General features: G+C 46.3%; 1 long non-coding RNA gene across 2 annotated transcripts in view; it reads right to left on the reverse strand.

Annotated features, from left to right (window-relative positions):
- Positions 1-1,467: 1,467 nt before the first annotated feature.
- The window catches only part of LOC138849277 (uncharacterized), a 31,522-nt gene continuing 11,880 nt past the window's right edge, over positions 1,468-21,109 (reverse strand). Inside the window, exons 2-4 of one of the 2 annotated variants that reach the window (XR_011387875.1) lie at positions 2,552-2,684; positions 2,204-2,359; positions 1,468-1,847 (exon numbers count right to left, since the gene is read on the reverse strand). This is a non-coding gene — a long non-coding RNA (uncharacterized lncRNA). The remainder of the gene's footprint in view (positions 1,848-2,203; positions 2,360-2,551; positions 2,685-21,109) is intronic. The other variant, XR_011387876.1, reaches the window with a different exon arrangement.

Below are 21,109 nucleotides of genomic sequence, written 5' to 3' on the forward strand. Positions count from 1 at the left end.
TCACTGTCCACTCTGCCTGTCAAAAATTAAAAAAAAAAAGAATGTTAACCAGGGGAAGGGGGAGCTGGCATTGTGGCACAGCAGGTTAAGCTGTTGCCTGCAACACTGGCATCCTTACGGGCTCTGGTTCTAGTCCCAGCTATTCCACTTCCGTTCCAGCTTTCTGCTAATTTGTTGGGAAAGCAGCAGTGTTTGGGCCCCTGCCACTAATATAGGGGACCTGGATAGATTTCCAGGCTCCTAGCTCTGGCTTGCCCCAGCTCCAACCATTGTGGCCATTTGGGGAGTAAGCCAGCAGATGGAAGATCTCTCTTTCTCTGTCTTCCTCTCTCTGTAACTCTGCCTTTCAAATAAATAAATACATAAAAGTAGGGGCCAGCACTGTGGTGTAGTGAGTAAAGCCACTGCCTGTAGTGCCAGCATCCATATGGGCGCCAGTTCAAGACCTGGCTGTAACACTTCCAATCCTGGGAAAGCAGTAGAAGATGGCCCAAGTGTTTGGGCCCCTGCACCTAGTGAGAGACCTGAAAAAAGCTCCTGGCTCCTGGCTTCAGAAGAGCTCAGCTCCAGCTGTTGTGGCCATTTGGGGAGTGAACCAGCAGATGGAAGACCTCTCTCTCTCTCTGCCTCTGCCTCTCTGTAACTCTGCCTTCCATGTAAATAAATAAATATCCAAAATAAATAAATAGATAAGTTAAAATAATAAAATAAATAAAAAAGGATGTTATCAGGTGATTTTGCATCTTTAGGAAATGGAAGGGTGATTCAGGTAATATGGTCAGCAATATTCAGAGCATATTCCTACAAGGATGGGCATCTTGGAGAAAACAGAGCATGAGCCCGAAGGTCTAGGAGCAGGCCTTCTGCTACGGTTTGAATGTCTTTGTGGGCTCCAAGACTCATGTTGATGCTTAGACCCCAGTGCAACAGTGCTGGGACGCAGGTGTTCAGGTCGCGAGGGCTCCGCCGTCGTGGGTGGAGTGAAGCTATTAGAAAGGAGCAACTCTCCTCTGCCTGTGGAGGATGCTGGGGTCAAGGAAGCAGAGAGAGTGGCGTTCCCCGGACACCAAACCTGCCAGCACTGTGATCTGGGACTTCCCAGCCTCTAGAACCAAGAGAAAACAAACTTCTCTTTCTTATCAATCACTCTGTCTCGGGGATTCTCTTATAGTAGCACAAAATGGACCAAGACACCCTCCAAATGGAGAGGCAGAACTCCCCAAAAGGGTAATTACAGGCTTCCTGCTGAGACAGAGGGGAGGCTGGACCTGGGTTTGCTTTTACTAGAATAGGAAAATCTTCTCTGAAATGATGCATTTAAGCCAAGATCTGATGACAAAGCCTCAGCCTTACAAAGAATAGGTAGTACTTCCCAGGGAGAAAACTGTAATATGTGAAGTCCTTGAGTCTGGGAAGAGCTTGTTCAAGGAAACAAGAAACGTTACTGAGACAACATTACACATAAAATGCAGTCTACTGTATTTTTACTTAATATGAAAGTACATTTCCTCGGTCAACAATTTCTTTAGAACAGTTTTGACTGTATGGTATTCCACTTTATAAATGAATATAATTTGTGCAATACAGCTTTGCAGCACAGCTTTGTACATAAATACATAAAAATACATATACGTAAATATTTTTCTGAATTTTCTTCAGGGAAAACTGCCAGGAATGGAACTACTATTTAGCAGATAAACATTTTTTCTTCACATCAAATTGTTCTCCAGGAAGATGGCCTATATCACTCTTCTACCAGCAGTATATGGAATCCATTCCAGAAGCAATGGTAATTTCAGCAGGATTTTAAATGTAAAATATTAAGCAGAAATCTTTGATCTGGAAAACTTCAAATTATTTAGAAATGTTAGAAATACAAATTGTTTCAGAAATGTGAAGACATAAATATATCTAAGAATTATCACAAAAATGTTATTTCAAATGAATATATAGATTTAGAAAAACTGCATATTTGGAAAGAATTTTAAATTATCTCCTTACCTCATACCATATCCTGAAATGCATGCCAGGCGAATCAAAGAGATAAATATTTTAAAAAGCAGATTTTTTAAAAAAAATCTGAGAAAATATATTTTCTGTTTAAAATTTTTAAAAATATTTTATTTATTTATTTTTAAGATTTATTTATTTATTTGAAATGCAGAGTTACAGAGAGCCAGTGGCAGAGAGAGAGAGAGAGTACCTCCATCCGATGGTTCACTCCCCAGATGGCTGCAATGACCAGAGTTGCACCAATCCAAAGCCAGGAGCCAGGAGCATCCCCCAGGTCTCCCATGTGGGTGCAGGGGCCCAAACACTTGAGCCATCTTCTACTGCTTTCCCAGGCCACAGCAGACAGCTGGATTGGAAGTGGAGCAGCCGGGTCTCAAACTGGCACCCATATGGGATGCCGGCACTGCAGGTGGCAGCTTTACCCACTATGCCACAGCACTGGCCCCTAAAGATTTTATTTATTTATTTGAGAAGTGGGGTTTCAGACAGAGAGAAGAAGAGACTGAGAGAAAGGTCTTCCATCTGCTGGTTTACTCACCAAATGGCCGCAACAGCTGGAGCTGGATTGATCTGAAGCCAGGAGCCAGAGGCTTCTTCTGGGACTCCCACGTGAGTACAGGGTCCAAGCACTTGGACCATCTTCTACTGCTTGCACAGGCCATAGCAGAGAGCTGGATTGGAAAAGGAGCAACCGGGACATGAACCAGAGCCCATAAGGGATGCCAGCACTGCAGGCGGCTGCTTAGCCTACTACACCACAGCGCTGGCCCCTGTATATTTTCTTATATGCTTGTATACTTGTGTCATAGAGGAAGAAAAGCACAAAAGCCAATGCAGAAGATACAAAGAAAAGATTGGTTGGTCCAACTGTACATAGTTCAAGTTTTCCTTTTCAAAAATTCCTTTTGTAAAAGGTGTATTTATTTATTTGGAAGGCAGAGTTACAGGGAGGCAGAGAGAGAGAGAGAGAGAGGTCTTCCATCTGCTGGTTCACTCCTCAAATAGTCACAGCAGCAGCACTGGGCTAATCTGAAGCCAGGAGCCAGGAGCTTCTTCTGGGTCTCCCACGCAGGTTCAGGGGCCCAAGCACTTGGACCATCGTTACTGCTTTCCCAGGCAATAGCAGAGAGCTGTATCGAAAGTGGAGCAGCCAGGACTCAAACTGGTGTCCATACAGGATGCCGGTACGGCAGGCAGCGGCTTTACCCCCTGTGCTATAGCGCCGGTCCCAAAAGATTTTTTTTTTTTTTTTTTTTTTTTTTGACAGGAAGAGTGGACAGTGAGAGAGAGAGAGAGACAGAGAGAAAGGTCTTCCTTTGCTGTTGGTTCACCCTCCAATGGCCGCCGCCGGCGGCGCACCGCGCTGATCCGATGCAGGAGCCAGGTACTTCTCCTGGTCTCCCATGGGGTGCAGGGCCCAGGCACTTGGGCCATCCTCCACTGCACTCCCTGGCCACAGCAGAGAGCTGGCCTGGAAGAGGGGCAACTGGGACAGAATCCGGCGCCCCGACCGGGACTAGAACATGGTGTGCCGGTGCCGCAAGGTGGAGGATTAGCCTATTGAGCCATGGCACCGGCCCAAAAGATCTTTAAACATAAATTTACTCTCTGAAAATAAAACAGGTAGCCTAGAGGTTTCCTAACAGGAAACACACACACACATATTTATATAGTGATTCCCAGTAATTCCACTAATGATTGGCATTTTATTATTTATTCCCCCCAAGAATCCTATGATTCTATTACTATTACTTTATTTTGTTATTCTATCCTCTTATATGATTGCTATTTGTTCTAATAGGTGAAAACTCTTGTTAAAAGACAGTATTACAACAAATCCAGTTCTGCTGGCTCTTATTTGTGATTCTGAAATCAGACAGTAGTCCAGACTAAAAACCAGTTCAGAAAGCTGTGCCCCAACTCAGGAGCAGGTTAGGTTCAAAACCAAAGAAAACAAAGTGACGTACAGAGAGCAGAAGGGAGGCGCCAAGATAGCTGAGTTGGTTGAAGCTAGACCTTCGCCTCATTTGAACCTGGCTGGAACCATGGCTCCTGTGGCTGATCGAAGCTCAGCGGGCGTGCTGAATGACAACTTGTCACGAGCGGAGGTTGCAGTCTGTTTACACATCGAGTTTGGGCACAGTTCACCGAGTGGGAGGAAACCTTTAGACCACACTTGCAACGAATACAGAAGCAGCTGTCGGTCAGATTAATTCCGTTAAGTGCTGTCACCATCAAACCCTGGCTCAGAGGCCCTGCAGTTGACATAGAAATAAGGAGGAGAACGACACTGAGCAGGGTTCCTCTCTGTCAAACACCTGCCAGTTTCCCCAGGACACTGACTCCTCAGAGTCCCTTTGCAGGCACCTGTGCATCCACAGCAGTGGAATGGCGTCACCCGCCAGAGATCTCAAACAGCCTGGGGTCAAAGAAGTCAGTTTCAGACTCTGGGCTCCTCCCACCGTCTTCTTCACTGCCTAAGCCAACCCAGAAAGGCACCATAGAAACAAAAAACATTATTAGAGCTCGTATCATAAATCCAGGAATCGTCTCCACTGAGCTGAAACAGAAAATTGGTATGTTTACGGAGAAAGAGGACACTTGTTGGCAGGGAGCTGTTTGCAGGCCATAGGATAAACAGAGGGCGCCGCCAGCTTGCCCTCTGGCCTGGTCCCTGGGCAGGCTGTCTGCAGCGGCCTGGCTAGCACATCTCTGCACCTCCAGAGAGACCGGCTTCCAGTCCTTCCTCGCACAGACGCCAGCTCCCAGCCGCAGGCATCGTCCTCCATGTATTTGTACTTTAAGGAGATATTCAAGGATGATTAAGGAGGTAGAAAGAAAAGACTAAATATGGATAATACAGTTAAACAATGACTAACACTGTCCCCTTCAGGGACTTGGCAATGTTTAGGCTGGCCCGTGGGCCAAGGCTCAAGAGATGGCTCGCGCCTGCACGGCCCTCATCAGCCAGACGTCTCTCACCACTTACTTGTGGAAAGAGTGCAGATCTAGACTTGAGTTCAAATCTTGACTGCCACTTATTGTGTGTGTGGCCTTGAATAAAACCCTTAAACTCAGACTTAGTGTTGTTGCATCTTATCTGTTTTGATGATTAGTGGTAATAAGGTAGTATGTTTTCAGAATTAAACTTCTTATTTCTGTACTCTACTATTTTTCCTGACCTCCCTTTCTGCCCTCTCTCTTTTCTTTCCCTTTCTTCCTTCCTTCCTTCCTTTCTTTCTTTCTTTCTTTCTTTCTTTCTTTCTTTCTTTCTTTCTTTCTTTCATTTGACAGGCAGAGTTAGACATTGAGAGAGACAGAGAGAAAGGTCTTCCTTCCGTTGGTTCAACCCACAAATGGCCACTACGGCCAACGCACTGCACCGATCCGAAGCCAGGAGCCAGGTGCTTCCTCCTGGTCTCCCATGCAGGTGCAGAGCCCAAGCATTTGGGCCAGCCTCCGCTGCACTCCCGGGCCACAGCAGAGAGCTGGACTGGAAGAGGAGCAACCTGGACTAGAACCCAGGGTGCCGGCGCTGCAGGCAGAGGATTAGCCTAGTGAGCCATGGCACTGGCCTATCTCTCTCTTCTTAATAATAAAAATTATCAAAGTCAAATGCTCATGGATTTAAAAAACAACACTTGAAACCAGGAGGCAATAAAAAACAGTAGTCACACATCTTACCCTTCCCAAGCCTGGCCTAACTCTAAAGAAGTAACTTTTATTTTTTTTTTTATTTTTTTATTTGAGAGGTAGAGTTACAGAGAGTGAGAGGGAGAGACAGAGAGAAAGGTCTTTCATCTGCTGGTTCACTCCCCAAGTGGCCACAACGGCCAGAGCTGCGCCGATCCGAAGTCAGGAGCCAGGAGCTTCTTCCAGGTCTTCCACGTGGGTGCAGGGGCCCAAGGACTTGGGCCATCTTCTACTGCTTTCCCAGGCCATAGCAGAGATCTGGATCGGAAGTGGAGCAGCTGGGACCAGAACTGGCACCCATATGGGATGCCGGCGCTTCAGGCATCCCACCGTTGCACCACAGCGCCAGTCCCAGAGAAGTAACTTTTAAACATTTTTCTTTTGGTAATTATCTCCATATTTCCAATAATACAATTATACCACTTCTTTCCCTTTTTAAAGATAATATATTAACATGGCTAATTTAAAACAGGAAAGAAATCAAAAGTGCAAGAAGGCTCATCTGTGGCTCCATGAACACGTGCCTCTCAGGTCTCCCCGTTATCGCTCAAATGTCCCGAATCCATATGCACCATCTCCCAATACAAGGTCACAAGTCAAGGGTATCAGGGATTCTCAGGCAGGCCCATCCCTAGGAGACGAGGGACTCCTTGGAAGGACCACTTTGGGGGACCGGTGGTGTTGTGTAATGGGTAAATCCCATATGGCACCAGTTTATGTCTCAGCTGTTCTGCTTCCAACCCAGCTCTGTGCCTGGGAAAAAGAGCAGAGCATGGCCCAATTTCTTGGGCCCCTGCACTTGTGTAGGAGACTGGGATGAAACTCCTGGCTCCTGGCTTCAGCCTGGCTCAACCCTGGGCTTTGCAGCCATCTGAAGAATGAATCAGTGGATGAAGATCTCTCTCTTTCTCTGTAACTCTTTCAAAATAAATAAATAAGTCTTTAAAAAAAAAAAAAGACAAAGGAACAAGAAAGGCCGCTCTGACTTGAGGACTGCCCATCAGCTTTGCTGAAATGTCCTTCAACTACTTCACCTAACATTTTCCTACCCACTCTTGCCTCCTCCATAATCCTGTACCATGGCCTTCCCAAGAGATCCAGCTTCCAGGCTCTTCCATCCGTCTCTCCATGTTCCTCCCAGATGTTCCGCAGTAAATCTTTTGCACACATCCTATCTTGACATTCACCCCTTGGAGGATCTGCACTGAAGCTGTGGTGTCAGTAAAAGGGCACTAAAATGGGGGCTCCCGGCCTGACTCTCTAATGACCAGAAGACAAAGAGAACACCATTCTGGGTAATGTGTGGAGCACGGATGGTCCCTGGAACACAGCAGTGAGCCAGTCCCTGGGGGTTTCACCAGTGGAGACCTGGGAAAATGTCTCCATGTGGGGAGAGGTCACCGCAAGTGTGATGAGTCAAGTTTTTGAAAATCTATGAAGGGAAGAATGTCAAAAAAAAAGTGAAGCCTCTCATTACAGCTTAGACGTATTGACTCCTTGCAGAGGGGTCATGAGAAGCTGAAGCAGTTGGAGACTAAACCTGGGTCTGAAGACCTCCTTGTAGCTTACCAAGCTGTGCCCAGAAGTTGAATGTGCAAAAGACAAATCTGATGAAGTCACAGAGCTTAGCCTTCAGAGATTGTGGAGGTGGCTCATCCTTTCTCAATAAGAGGAGCGTTTCCCTAGCAACTGCTGCAGAGATCCCTCCCCCAGCTCCCTCCCCAGACCTTCCCCCAATTCTCTCTACTGACTGATAAGCCAAGAACCAGGTCAAATCCCAGCATTACCAGGCTAGGGGGGTGCTGGGCTTGATAAAGAAGAAATGAGGTCACATATCAAAGGAACTCTAAGAATTAGCCAGAAAGTCCCACCAGGAGCCAAGAGAATAGTCCTTGTGACTAAGTTTGTAAAGGCGCTTGATTAAGGGGATAAGAATATAAAAACTGAATTAGCAAGATTTTCCAGGGACATTGGCATACTTTTTTAGGATATGGGATTTTGACGTTTTTGGTAAAGATTCCAGGAAATGGAGAAAAGTTGTAACTGGAGACGCTCATAGATGATGGGGGAAAGTAGCAGCCAACGCTGGGTGGAGAATGAAGACTATGAGGAAAGTGGGCTTGCATGGATGAATACGAACATGTTACATGAGGACACGCATCCACCAGAAGATGTTCCTCAAGAGAGAACCAGGCATCCAACAAGACCCTCAGGAATGGGCCGGAGAGGGGGCACCAGCCTCACCGAGACGGTCCTCTGTAGACAGGACTGGTGGTGGGTGAGGCAGTCGCACACCTCGGCTTGGCAATGCCATCTGAAGATAATGGGCACCTGACCGTCAGAAACCAGGAGCCTCAATTACCAGGAAGATTGGAGGGCAGCCAAGGGGGCTTGGCCAGTAAGGGGACCGTGGAGATGGTTAACAGAGCAGGACACCCCTAGGCACTAAGTAAATGAGTAGTCAACAAAGATGCTGCTGAACGTGTACAACCAAAAAAGTCAGCGAGTAGGGCAGGTGTTGTGGCTCAGTGGGTTCAGTTGCTGCCTGGGCTCTCTTATCCCATGTCAGAGCGCTGGGCCAAGTCCCAGCTACTCTGTGCTTTCAGTCCAGCCTCATGCTAATGCACCTGGGGGCCAGCCAAAGGTGGCTCAAGGGCTTGGGCCCCTGCTGCCCACATGGGAGACCCAGTCAGAGTTCCTGGCTCCTGACTTCAGCCTGAGATGGCCCTGGCTGCTGTGGCTATTTGGGGAGTAAACTAATGGATGGAAGATTTCTCTGTGTGTCTCTCCCTCTCTCACTGTAACTCTGCTTTTCAAATAAAATAAACAAATCTTATTTTTTTAAAAAAGTCAAGGAGTGGGCTTGTAGCCTAGCAGTTAAGATACCTGTCTGTCCTACGTCAGCGTAGCAGGTTCAGTTCCTGCCTGGCTCTGGTTCCTGACTTCAACTTCCTGCCCATGCAGACCAGGCAGCACTGATAGCTCAACTGGGTTCCTGCCTGAATTGTGTTGGAGATCTAGATTGCATTCCTGTCTCTTGATTTCAGCCCCAGCTCCGACCCGGCATTTGGGGAGTGAGCCAGGACATGGGAGCTCTCTGTCTGTCTGTCTGTCTGTCCCTGTCCACACTCTCTATCAAAAAAAAAAAAAAAAGTCCAGAATGCAGGAGCTGAGGGCAGTCACCCCAACAAAAAGTCATGATCTCTTGCTCAATTCCCAGATCTGAGCTGATTTTCAAATCTGGAATTCACTGAGTCATAAGATGTTATATCATAGCAAGTATGCACCCTGATCATTCTCCTCTTTCTTTCCCCCAAATCATCAATAGCCATTTACTCCAGAGAGTATATACTACAGAATATGGGATCTGAGTAGACATTGATGCCTAGATTGGGGTCAAGTAATAAATACAATCTTGACACAGGGGCCCCACGGAGTCTGCAAATACACTTGGGTGTCACTTCCCCAGCCCCCAAGTCACTTTGGGGTCCCTGACCTGTTGAGTAGTATGAAGCCACATGGAAACTTCTGAAACTTTCTTCAACCACTGCAATGCTGGGCCGAGATAGAAAATCAAAACCAGCATCTCCCGAGGAGGGACAGTAGCAGAGATTATTCCCTCCAGGAAAGAACTAGAGGAGGCAGAAGTGATGGCTCCCACGATATCCCCATTGTACTCATCGGTCTGGCCCTGCCAAAACTGAATGGATCCCTGCAAGGTCATACAGCCCCTTCAGCAACTCTGTGACACGCATAGCCACCGTAGGTTCACGTGCCCATTGATCCAGTGAACGCATTCTTTCAATCTCAACGAGAGAAGGGGTCGAAAGCAATGTGTATTCATGTGGAATGAGCAATATTCATGAAGAATTTGCTTCGTAAATATTGTGTCAACTCTCTTGCCTGTGTCATGGTGGAGGCCAACGAAATCTAGACTACCAGGACATCTCAAAGAATACCGTGCTATTATATGGAGAACCTCATGCTGATTAGGGAGGAGCAAGAACAGATGGTTAGTATTCTGGAGGTCTTGGTAACGTACATGGGCTCTGGAAGCTGGAGTGAGGATCCAGAGCTGGGTGTCAACTCCAGGTACTCTGATGTGAGGTGTAGGTGTCTTAACCAGCCTCAATCCCTGGGTCTAATGCCCAGCCCCTTTATTCTGTAAACAGTACCCAGCCTCAGGTATTTTGCTCTGGCAGAAAAAAAAAAAAAAAAAAAAAAAAACAAGGCACACAATCTGTACATTTCACTGTTTCTTTAGAGCAGCTTCCTCTTTCCCTCATCTTAATGGATGCATACCTGACTGCCTGGCATTTGGCGTCTATGGAAAGCTGACTCGTGACTGCCGATGTTTGCGTATCTCCCTATATTCAGGGCCCTGCCTCTCTGCAGAGAATTTGAGTGTCTCTGGGCAGGGCTTGCAGGACAGACCTACTTCCGCCTTGGCCTGAGTCCTCTCTGTGTATTCTCAGCTCTGTCTCCTCCCCTCTGCTTCATCCATCACTGCTCCTTCACCCACTTCTAGTCTTCCATAAACATGTTCCAAGTCCTGTGTCTGATGTCCCCCTTTCCATCTCGGTTGAAGAGGATGGTAACTTTTATTGCTTTCTTGTTATCATTTATAAACTTGAGGGAGGGAAGACATGGATGTGGGTGCTCCACCAATCACCTGAAAGCAGGATTTTCTATCTCAGTGGTATGACTCCGTAAAGGCACAATTATTATCTCACTACTGCTTGTGGCACTCATCAGTTAGAAGCTGATCTTGGACATAGTCACCTGTTCTTTTTATTCCCACCTCCACTGTCCAATTCTGACCCTCCCTGTATCTCACCTGGGTTCCTATAATAACTTCCTAACTAGTCTCTCTAGCTTGATGTCTCCAACACCTCCATAAGCCATAAATCACATCAGATTCCCACTCAAAAACTTTTAATGCTTCCCAGTGCCTGCAAAAGAAACACTAAAATTTGCATAGCATTCAGAACTCTAATGAGCCGTTCCTTGAGCAGTACTGTCATTTTACAGTCTGTAGAATGTCATTTTACAGCCTGCTTCTTGGTCCTAGATAGTTCCTACCTCCCATCTACACAACTGGAATCCTTGTCTTCATCTCCTTCCTTCTACTCTCTCTGCAGATCTCTCCCATAGTCTCCCAAAGTTGGCATTCTGCTGAATCCCTGGCTGTGCCTCCCTCTGAGCGTCCTCAGGGCAAAGACTTGACTTATTCACTTCGTGTCTCCACAGCCACGCAGCGTGGCTGGCATAGAATAGGGACTTCAGAATTAATTTGTTCATGCAAAATAATTGAATTTGCTTTCCTGTCTTTCTTTTTAAGAAGTAGCCCCAGCCAGCGCCGCGGCTCACTAGGCTAATCCTCTGCCTTGCAGCGCTGGCACACTGGGTTCTAGTCCTGGTCGGGGTGCCAGATTCTGTCCCGGTTGCCCCTCTTCCAGGCCAGCTCTCTGCTGTGACCAGGGAGTGCAGTGGAGGATGGCCCAAGTGCTTGGGCCCTGCACCCCATGGGAGACCAGGAGAAGTATCTGGCTCCTGCCATCGGATCAGCACGGTGCGCCGGCCACAGCACGCCGGCCGCGGCGGCCATTGGAGGGTGAACCAATGGCAAAGGAAGACCTCTCTGTCTCTCTCTCTCACTGTCCACTCTGCCTGTCAAAAAATAAAAAAATAAAAAATAAAAAATAAAAAAGAAGTAGCCCCTTATTAAAAAATTAAATAAATAAAAATTTTAAAAAAAAAGTAGCCCCTTGTGTAAGGTTGCCATGTGGACCTCTTTCCACTGCATTTAGTGCTTGGCACATGATAGCATTAGAAAGTTATTTGGTGAATGGATGAATGCTATTGCTACCATGTTTTTCCCTAAGGAAACTTCCAAGTCCCACATCATATCACCTTAGTACCAACCAGCTAAATCTTTTTTTTAATTAATTTATTTATTTGAAAGTCAGAGTTACACAGAGAGAGGAGAGGCAGACAGAGAGAGAAAGAGAGAGAGGTCTCTCATCCATTGCTAATGCCGCAATGGCTGGAGCTGTACTGATACGAAGCCAGAAGCCAGGAGCTTCTTCCGAGTCTCCCATGCATGTGGGTGCAGGGGCCCAAGGACTTGGGCCATCTTCTGCTTTCCCAGGCCATAGCAGAGAGCTGGATCAGAAGTGGAGCAGCCGGGACTTGAACCAGCACTTATATGGTTGCTGGCACTGAAGGTGGCAGCTTTACCTGCTACACCACAGCACCAGCCCCCAATCAGCTAAATCTAATAGACTAATTTCTGCTAAAGTGTTGATGGGAGAGGACTGGAATTCAGACTCTCAAGAAGTGGAGGGCGTTTAAACTGAGGCAGTTTAGAAGCTCAGCCTTTATCTCTCTAAAAACCCTGACAATCACCTCGAGCCAGAGCCCCTGCCAACCTGGATGGTGGAGCTGGAAAAACACAAACCAAGGTCAGAAAGAGAGAGGGCCAGAGGCAGCACCCAGGGGGCCATTCACAAGCCTGGACTGCAGCTCCACAAAGTCAGGGAGGTGACTGCGTCCAAACAACCAAGTGCTGACCACTCTTGCAGACGTCCAGAATGGTGGTGGATGGGTCTGGGGGATAAAGTCCAAGTAGACCAAGAAATTAAATAAACATGAAGAATAGTGGGAATCAGGCCCATCTTGGCATCTCCTCTACACTGGGTATTTCAGTTCTGCGCTTTATTAGGTGTTGACTAGGCCAAATTCACCAGGTAATAAACCCAGTATCATTCCTTGTCCTATACACCCGCAGACACTGTGAGTCAGACACATCCTTTTTAATTAGATACACTCGGAGGGGAAATAAACGCTAAATGCACGTGTATGTTTGCATGTGAATGCACACGTGTTCACACACACACACACACACACACACACATCCCTAGTGGATTAGACATAGCAGGAAAGAGACCTTTTTTCCTTTCGCTCATTTTTGTCTTTGTGAACCAGCAGTAGTTACGCAATCTCCTCTCCCTAGATGCCTTCCAGCATTCTTTCAGCAGCCTGAGACTTCAGTCAAAGTTCCTGGCCCCTCAGTTTTAGCCCAGGGTCTTTCAAGTAAAGAGCTGGAGAATTTAGGCTCTGGAGAGAAGACTCACGGGGCGCCAGGAAGGGAAGGAGAATCTCACTTTTCTAGGTGAGATTCTGTTGTGGGGCCCGGGGGCCTGGAGCCAGGAGAGGGGTTAGCCAATGTTTCCCCTCAGTGTTTCTGAGGGTTCCTGACAGAGACCATCAGAGCTGCCTTTTATCACCGCTGCACGCTTTAGTGCATCTGTCCTGGCTGGCAGACATTGTGTTTCCCACTGGATTAATCCTGCCTGCATTCAGACTCAGGATGTGGGTCACAGGGAGGAGGGGGAGGGGGAGAGGGAGAAAGGGAGGGGGTGTGCAGAGCAGGAAAGCAAGAGGAGAGGAGAACTTGGAAAGCACCAAGTGACAGACCTGGGCTGGGGGAAGCACTGTTTTGGGAAAACTAGGGAAAAACAGAGTTGATACAATATTAAAACTAAAAAAATCCAAAATGGAAAAGCGAAGAGGGGACCTCACAAAGTGGGTAGAGAGCCCCAGAGAGTGAAGGGTGTTCAGCCTTAGAGCAGAGCTCCAGTCCAGTGCTGCCAGAAAGGGCTTGTCAGGTTTTAGCAGTTTGTTAAAGCAAACTCATCGTGCATCGCTTCATGCTTTCACTTGCACAGGTGTACTGAGGACCTACTGGTGGGCAGGTCCCACGCTAGGGCCCCCTGGAGAAGTTCTCATGGATTCATTTCTGCTGTCAGCCTCTCCCGAGACCCAGTGAAGGAGACTATCTGAGCTTCAGTGTGGCCCTCTGGAAACCTTGTACCCAACTCAAATCTATTGGAGAAGCCATTCATTCAGCATTTTGGAAAGTAAAGGAATCTGGGCAGGGAGCTCCAGTTACACAGGTGCCTTTGCATTTGAATGCCACCCAATGGTGACACTTCAGCTCTTCTGGTGCGGTGGTTCTGAGAGCCTGGTCTCTCATTTGAGAGAGACCATCCTGGGGACAGAGGCCAAATCTAGTGCATGTCTACTCCGCATGCTGTACCTGATCTTTAGTAGGTGCTCAGCTAATTTTATTGATTGTGAAAGATCAGGAAACGCATCAGAAAATCCATAAATAACAGCTGGATAAAGCTTTGTGGACGCTCAACTTGGCAGGCAGAAGTGCTCAGTGAAGGAAGCTTAGTAAGTGTGTGGAGAGGACAAGATCTGGAAGGCAGAGGGACTGAGCAGTGAAATACACGCCGAATTCGTAGAATTGAGAATTTATTGAATGGGACTCAATTTACACTTCCCAGAGAGTCTGATTCAGCAGCTCTGAGGTCCAGCAAGAGGCCTCTGCATGTTACACACACAGAGACATTTTATTTTGTCACAGGTGGTCTGCCCACCACGCTTCAGGAAGCACGCACGCAGAGGTATAGGAGGCAGGGTGGTGAGCAGTGTGATGTGAGCATGCAGAAAAGTGAGGCCGGGGTTGGCCAAGAAAAGTCTGGAGTCTGTCCAGGAGGGAGGCTGTGCAGGGTTTCCAAGCAGGGGCAGCAGCGGGGCTGGGTCTGTGATGGAAATCAAGTGTTCTTCCTAATGCTCAGCTCATTCTCTCTTTGCTTCTACTCCATTAGATATCACGGCCTCAAGGATGCTGCACAAATACCGTGCCGCTGAAGCGTCTGGGTTTTGTAGGCTCCAGAGTTGCAGCTACTAGCAGAATGTGAAGTTCACCGGCTGCATGGAGAGGATTAATTAGGTAAAAAGGCAGTTGCACACATAAGTGGGTGTCCACACCCTGGTCTGGCCTGGTGTTTTGGTGCACTCATTCAGGCATACAATACTCTCTTCAGTTCTAAGCGCCACCTCTTGAAACAAGTTAAAAAGCGAGTTCCAAGTGAGATGTCCAAGTGCTATGTTTTATACAGACTAATGATCAACAGGCTTCTGTTTTTATGGACCTGGCAACCAGACGAAGCTCACATTGCTAAAGACACTATAGAAAAGAATCTCTGTGTCAAACATCTGAGTGCGTGGCCAAGTGCTGAAAAAATAGGGTTTAAGTTTTTGAAAAGATTTATTGTTTTACTGGAATTGTTTCTAAAAATGTATGCCTTGTGAGTTTTTTTTTTTTACATTAAAATGCCATATGTTTCATTGTGTTGGGACAATGAAATTAACATTCAGAATATGTTTCACTCTTTAAAATCACTTTCACATGAAATTTCTCCTTTGGTTCTCACAATAGTCTAGTGAGCTAGGAATTATCATTATTCCCAATTTATAGATAGAAAAACAAAATGTAAGCTTAGTAATTTGTTTAACTCTAAGCTGGTGTTGTGGTACAGTGGGCTAAATGCTGCCAGCAATGCCAGCATCCTATATCAGAGTGCCAGTTGGAGTCCTGGCTGCTCCACTTCCAATCAAACTCCCTGGGAACACAGCAAATTATGGCCCAAGTGCTTGGGCACCTGCCGCCTACATGGGAGACCCAGATGGAGCTCCAGGCTCCTTGCTTCAGCCTGGACCAACGCTGACTGTTGCAGCCATTTGGAGAGTGAAACAGTGGGTGGAAGGTCTCTCTTTCTCTTCCTCTTCCTCTTTCTCTCTGTCTCTGTCTCTTTCTCTGTCATTCTGCCTTTCTAAAACACAGATCTTTAGGAAAGAAGGAAGGAAAGAAGGAGGAAAGGAAGGAAGGAAAAGCCACACAATTGGAAATTGGGGTGCAAGATCTTCATGTCCCAAGATCTATAATTGCTAGAGGAATCCTTGCTATCAGTGGGAATGCACTAAGGTCAGAGGTCACCTTCACTTCTCAACAGTATGTAATTGCCTCAGCAGGTTGTTCAAACGTCCTTGACAGGGTGGGTGTTTGGCCTAGCAGTTTATATGACAATTAGGACTCCCACATCCCGTGTCAGAGTGCATGGGTTTGACACCTGGCTCCACTCCTGACTCCTGCTTCCTGCTAATGCAAACTCTGAGAAGCAGCTGCAACAGCCGAAGTGACTGAGCTCCTGCTATCCATGTGGGAGACCTGGATTGAGTCTCCCACTCTCAGCTTTGGCCCCAGCGAGGGGCCTGTTGTGGGACTTGGGGAGTGAATCAGCAGATGGAAGCTTTCCATCTCTGTCTCTCAAATAATAAAATTTTTTTAATTTAAAAATATCCTTGATACAGAGGGAGGTGGATGGGGTTATGGGCACCATGTCCAGTTGAAGGTTGACTAAACTATAGAATTAGTGATGGTGAGAAAATCACATACTGAGATTGCCAGTCCAGTATTTTGTACTACAATTAGTTCCCAAATTCACAAGTATGATTATCTGAAGGGATGTGTCTATCTTAATGTGTCTAAGAAGTTATACGGCAAGCAGAACGCAGTGTTTCGTCATCCCACAGATGCATGTGACAGAGCTACTTGAGCTCTTCCCACAGAAGGAGGTGATGCCACTCAACAACCTGGCCCTGCAGGCCACGAACATGGACACCTTCACTGTGGCGAGACGCTGTTCAACATTTGGACCAAAAAGACTAACCCTTGTGTTATTTCCATGCTCAGTGAAGACAGTTCTGGGGTTTGACTCCTCTATGTAAGATGTGTGGGTGGAGGAGTTGCGGACATATTGTGGTAGAGGGTTAAGTGGTGATGTGGGACCACCTGCATCCCACTGTGGAGTGCCCCATTAGAGTCCCAGCTCCTCCACTTCCAATCCAGCTTCCTGCTAATGCACGTGGGAAAGCAACTGTTGATGACCGAAATACTTATGTCCCTGCCATCCACATGGGAGACCTGGATCCAGTTCCAGGTTTCTGGCTTTGGCTTCTCCTAGCCTTAGCTGTAGCTGGCAGCATTTGGAGAGGGAAACAGCAGGACAGATCTCTCTCACTGTCTCTCCCTCCATCTCTGTCATTCTGCCTTGTAAATAAATAAATCATTTTTTAAAAAAGATGCCTGTGAGGCCTCTGACAGACAGGCTTCCGAACTCTCCAGGTGATCCTCAACATGGCCCCTGGCCAAGCAAACACATTACATTCTCTTTCCAAATACCCAGAGCCAGGCCTGCAAGAAGTCTTCAAGCTCCGGAACAGTCCTTTGCACTTGACAGGGCCAGCATTAGCCCGTGCCTGTTTGACTGAGCCTCTCATTTAAAATGAGAAACAGTGATTTCTCTGCCATACTTTTCTTTCTTTAAAAAGGAAACCCAAAGCTTCCACCTCCCTGCTGTGTCGAGCCAGGCTGGCCCCTCTTCTGTTCCCACACTGCATTTTGTTCTCACTCAGGGAATTGGCCTTTGCTCTTCTTTCCTCTCCCCATTTACCTGCATAGTCCCCACTCAGTTCTGTTTTCAACTTCATCCTTTAAGTAATTTTAGGCTTACAGGAAAATCACAAATATACAGTGACTTATCATAGACCCTTTACTCAGCTCCCTCTGTTGTTATCATCTTGGAAAACCAAGTTCAATAACCCAAGCCAAGAAATGAACATTATTACAATACTACCAACAACTGATGGACTTAATTTGATATCACCAGTTTTTCACTCACATCTTCTTCTGTGGTAGGATCTGACCCAGGATCCTAGAGTGAAGTCAATTGTCAGTTCTCTTTAGTCTTCTCAAGCTGTGCCAGTCCCTCCTATTGACCTGACACACTTGAGGAGTATTGGTCAGTCATTTTGCAGAATGTTTTGCAATTTTGGTCTGTGTGATGTTTTCCATTGTGAGACATGGATACCACCAAGGTGATGGACCCTTCTCAGAGCATCACAATGTCAGTCTGCCTTATTAGTAGTGATGCTAATATTGATAGCTCAATTAAGGTGGTATTTGGTGGAGTTCTTCACAATAAAGGAAATTTTGAGAAAATTGGTTTAATGGGGGCCAGTGCTGTGGTTTAGTGGGTAAAGTTGCAGCCTGCAGTGCCAGCGTCCCAAATAGGCACCGGTTCTAGTCCCAGCTGCTCCACTTCTGATCCAGCTCTCTGCTATGGCCTGGGAAAGCAGTAGAAGATGGTCCAAGTGCTTGGGCCCCTGCACAGCGTGGGAGACTGGGAAGAAGCTCCTGGCTCCTGGTTTGAATTGGTGCAGCTCCAACCTTTGCGGCCAATTGGGGAGTAAACCAGCAGATGGAAGACCTCTCTCTCTTTGCCTCTCTCCTTCTCTCTCTGTTTAACTCTGATTTTCAAATAAACAAATAAATATTTTAAAAAGATTGGCTCAATGAATATCATGAACTTATATTTCAGACTATGCAAATACCCATTTGTCCTTAAACTTTCACCCACTAATTATGGTATTCATCAATGGATCTTGGCCTGAAAAACTGTTGCTATGACGTTCTAGTAAATATTTCCTATTTCCCTAACTCCTTCTAAATTTACTATTTAAAATTCTTCTGTAAAGAAGAGTTGCTCCTTCTACCTTATTTGTTTATTCAATTATTTATTTACATCAGTGTGCATTCATGAGTGTTTATTAAGTTTTTTTGGGTTATAATCCTATACAATTGCTATTTATTTTGTTGTTGTTCCACCTTTGGCTACAGATTGGCTCTTTTGCTCTTTCAACATCTCCCCCCAAGCATTTTTTTTTTTGGCTACTTCCTTGCTTTTGTAGCAATGAAACATACTCTTGGCTCATTTTGTATTTTTCTCACCCCAGCCCTGGAGTCAAACACCTTTTCCAAAATACATAATTATTTTTATTGGAGAATGGTACCAAAAAAGGGAAGATCTGAGTAAAAGGTATGCTCACTGATACTAGTGTGTCATTTTTTTTAAAAAAAAGATTTATTTTATTTATTTGAAAGACAGAGTTACAGAGAGAGGTAGAGACAGAGAGAGAGGTCTTCCATCTACTGGTTCACTCCCCAGATGGCTGCAACGGCCAGAGCTGCGCCGATCTGAAGCCAGGGGTCAGGATCTTCTTCTGGGTCTCCCACTCGGGTGCAGGGGCCCAAGGATTTGGGCCATCTTCTACTGTTATCCCAGGCCATAGCAGAGAGCTGGATTGGAAGTGGAGCAACTGGGACTAGAACAAGTACCCATATGGGATGCTGCTGCTTCAGGCCAGAGCTTTAAACCACGGCGCCACAGCACCGGCCCCAGGGTGTCATTATTTTTAGGCCTTCATAGCAGATAAAATTAAGAAATAGATGCATAACTAGAGCATACTAGGTACATACACACCTACATTTTTGTATCTTCCATATATTTTATAATTTATTTCTTTTCATTTTATTTGAAAGGCAAAGAGACACAAATCTTCCATCTACTGGTTCACTCTCCAAAAGCCCACAGCAGCCAAGCATGGGCCAGGCTGAAGCCAGGAGCCCAGAACTCACTCTGGTTCTCCCATATGTATGATAGGGACCCAATTATTTGAGCCATCACCTGCTGCCTCCCATGGTGAGCAACAGCAGGAAACTGAATGAGAAGTAGAGGCAGGACTCAATCCCAGGCACTCCAATACGCAGTGTGGGTTTCCCAAGTGGCACCTTAACCTGCTGTGCCAAAGCATCCACCCGCTGTGTGCACTGTTTGTTTAGCTTCACAGTCTCTAGTCAAAGTACTGTTTCCAAAATAACTTTAATTAAGTATTCTCTTCCTTATCCCCTACATTGTGATGACATTATTCATCTGTAATATGAATAGGTTTCATTGTTACAGTTCATATTCAATTTTGGGCCTTTCTCCCATTCTCATTGATTTTTAAAAATTAACATGTTATAAAATTCTCTCTGTGGGGTACAGTGCTATGAATCTTGACACATGGAAGTTATAATACAATTTTAAGTTGTTTTTCTAAGTCCATAAAACTGAATTTTTTTTCTTGTATATCTTTAGCCTTTTCTATAATTTTCAAAGAGCCTTATGATGATTTTATGAACTGGTTTGGTCCAAGTAGAGAAGTGTCAGCATCTCTGTGTTTCACAGGAAGAACCCCCAAGTAAAGGGACCACACTGAGTCTGCATAAAGCAACCACTCAAATTGGGCAAATTATTATCTTCCATCACTCAAGCCACTCAGGCCTGCATAATCAATGGGCTTGGCTGCCAGTCTGTATTGATTGCTTTTGTTTTTAGATTTATTTATTCACTTGAAAGGCAGCATTACAGACTGGGGAGGACAGAGAAAGAGATCTTTCCTCCGCTGGTTCACTCCCCAAATGGCTGCAATGGCCAGAGCTGGGTTGATCAGAAGCTAGGAGAAAGGAGCTTCTTCAGGGTCTCTAACATGGGTACAGAGCCAAGCACTTGAACTATCTTCCACTACTTTCCCAAATACACTAGCAGGGAGCTGGATTGGAAGCAGAGCAGCCAGGACTCAAACCTGTGCCTATACGGGATGCTGCAGGCAGTGGCTTTACCTGCTACACTGCAGTGCCAGCCCCATACATTGGCTCTTAATAGATCAGACAGTTGATGGGGGGTGAGGGCATATAGAACACGACTGGGCAAGAAAGTACTACAGGGTGGCAGCCAGACAGTTCTTCCTCCCTTCTGGCCTTTTCTTTACCTGTCCAGCAAACATCTACTCATTCCAGATGTTGCACGAGACATTAGAATGATAATGGTGATAAAAAGCCAGATCCTGGCTTCACGAATTTCACATCGGGTAGGGAACATTAAAGACAGTCCACAAGTGAATGGCATCCCCTCAACTGAGAAACAGGATAGCCTGATATACTTAATTATAGAACACTGCAGTGGGTGCTTTGATAAAGAGAAACACCGAGTGATATGGGTCCTCAGATAGCAGGTGCATGCCCATCATGTGCTGGGAAGGTATGGTAGCTAAGCAGACCTGGGGGAGCTAACAATTAGGTTAAGTTTTGCAGGACAAGTAGGTGTTTGGTGAAAAGGCAATAAAGGTGACCCAAGCCAGGGCATGCCACGTACACAAGGCCTAAAGGCATGAGTGATCTGGAACATTCCAAAGAACTTCTGTATAGTCAGGCAAAGTACAGGGTCAGAGGCGGGGAATGTCTGGGGACCACACTGCAGAGTGCTTGGCAGGGACCAATGTGAAGGTTTCATGTGCTGTGCTAAGGAGGTCGGTTTCATACTCAAGGTGGTCCAGGAGGAGGACTAAGACTCATCAACTTTGCCATTCCCTCAGGGATCAGGAAATAGACCAGGGATGGAGGCTGAAGGGCAGTAGGAAGATTAATCAAGAGGGTTCCGTAATGTTCCGTGTGAGAGATGGTGAAAGTCTGGAGTTGGGCATTTGCAGAAAGGACTGGTACTGCGAGGAGCTATGGAGAGTTTTGGGACGTGGCAGTGTAGGATGCAGTGACCCTCCAGTGTGAAGTGTATAGAAGAAGGTGTCAAGTATGAGCCCCAAGTTTTTCTCC

Source organism: Oryctolagus cuniculus, chromosome 4 (assembly GCF_964237555.1).
Source record: "Oryctolagus cuniculus chromosome 4, mOryCun1.1, whole genome shotgun sequence".
Lineage (NCBI taxonomy): Eukaryota > Metazoa > Chordata > Mammalia > Lagomorpha > Leporidae > Oryctolagus > Oryctolagus cuniculus.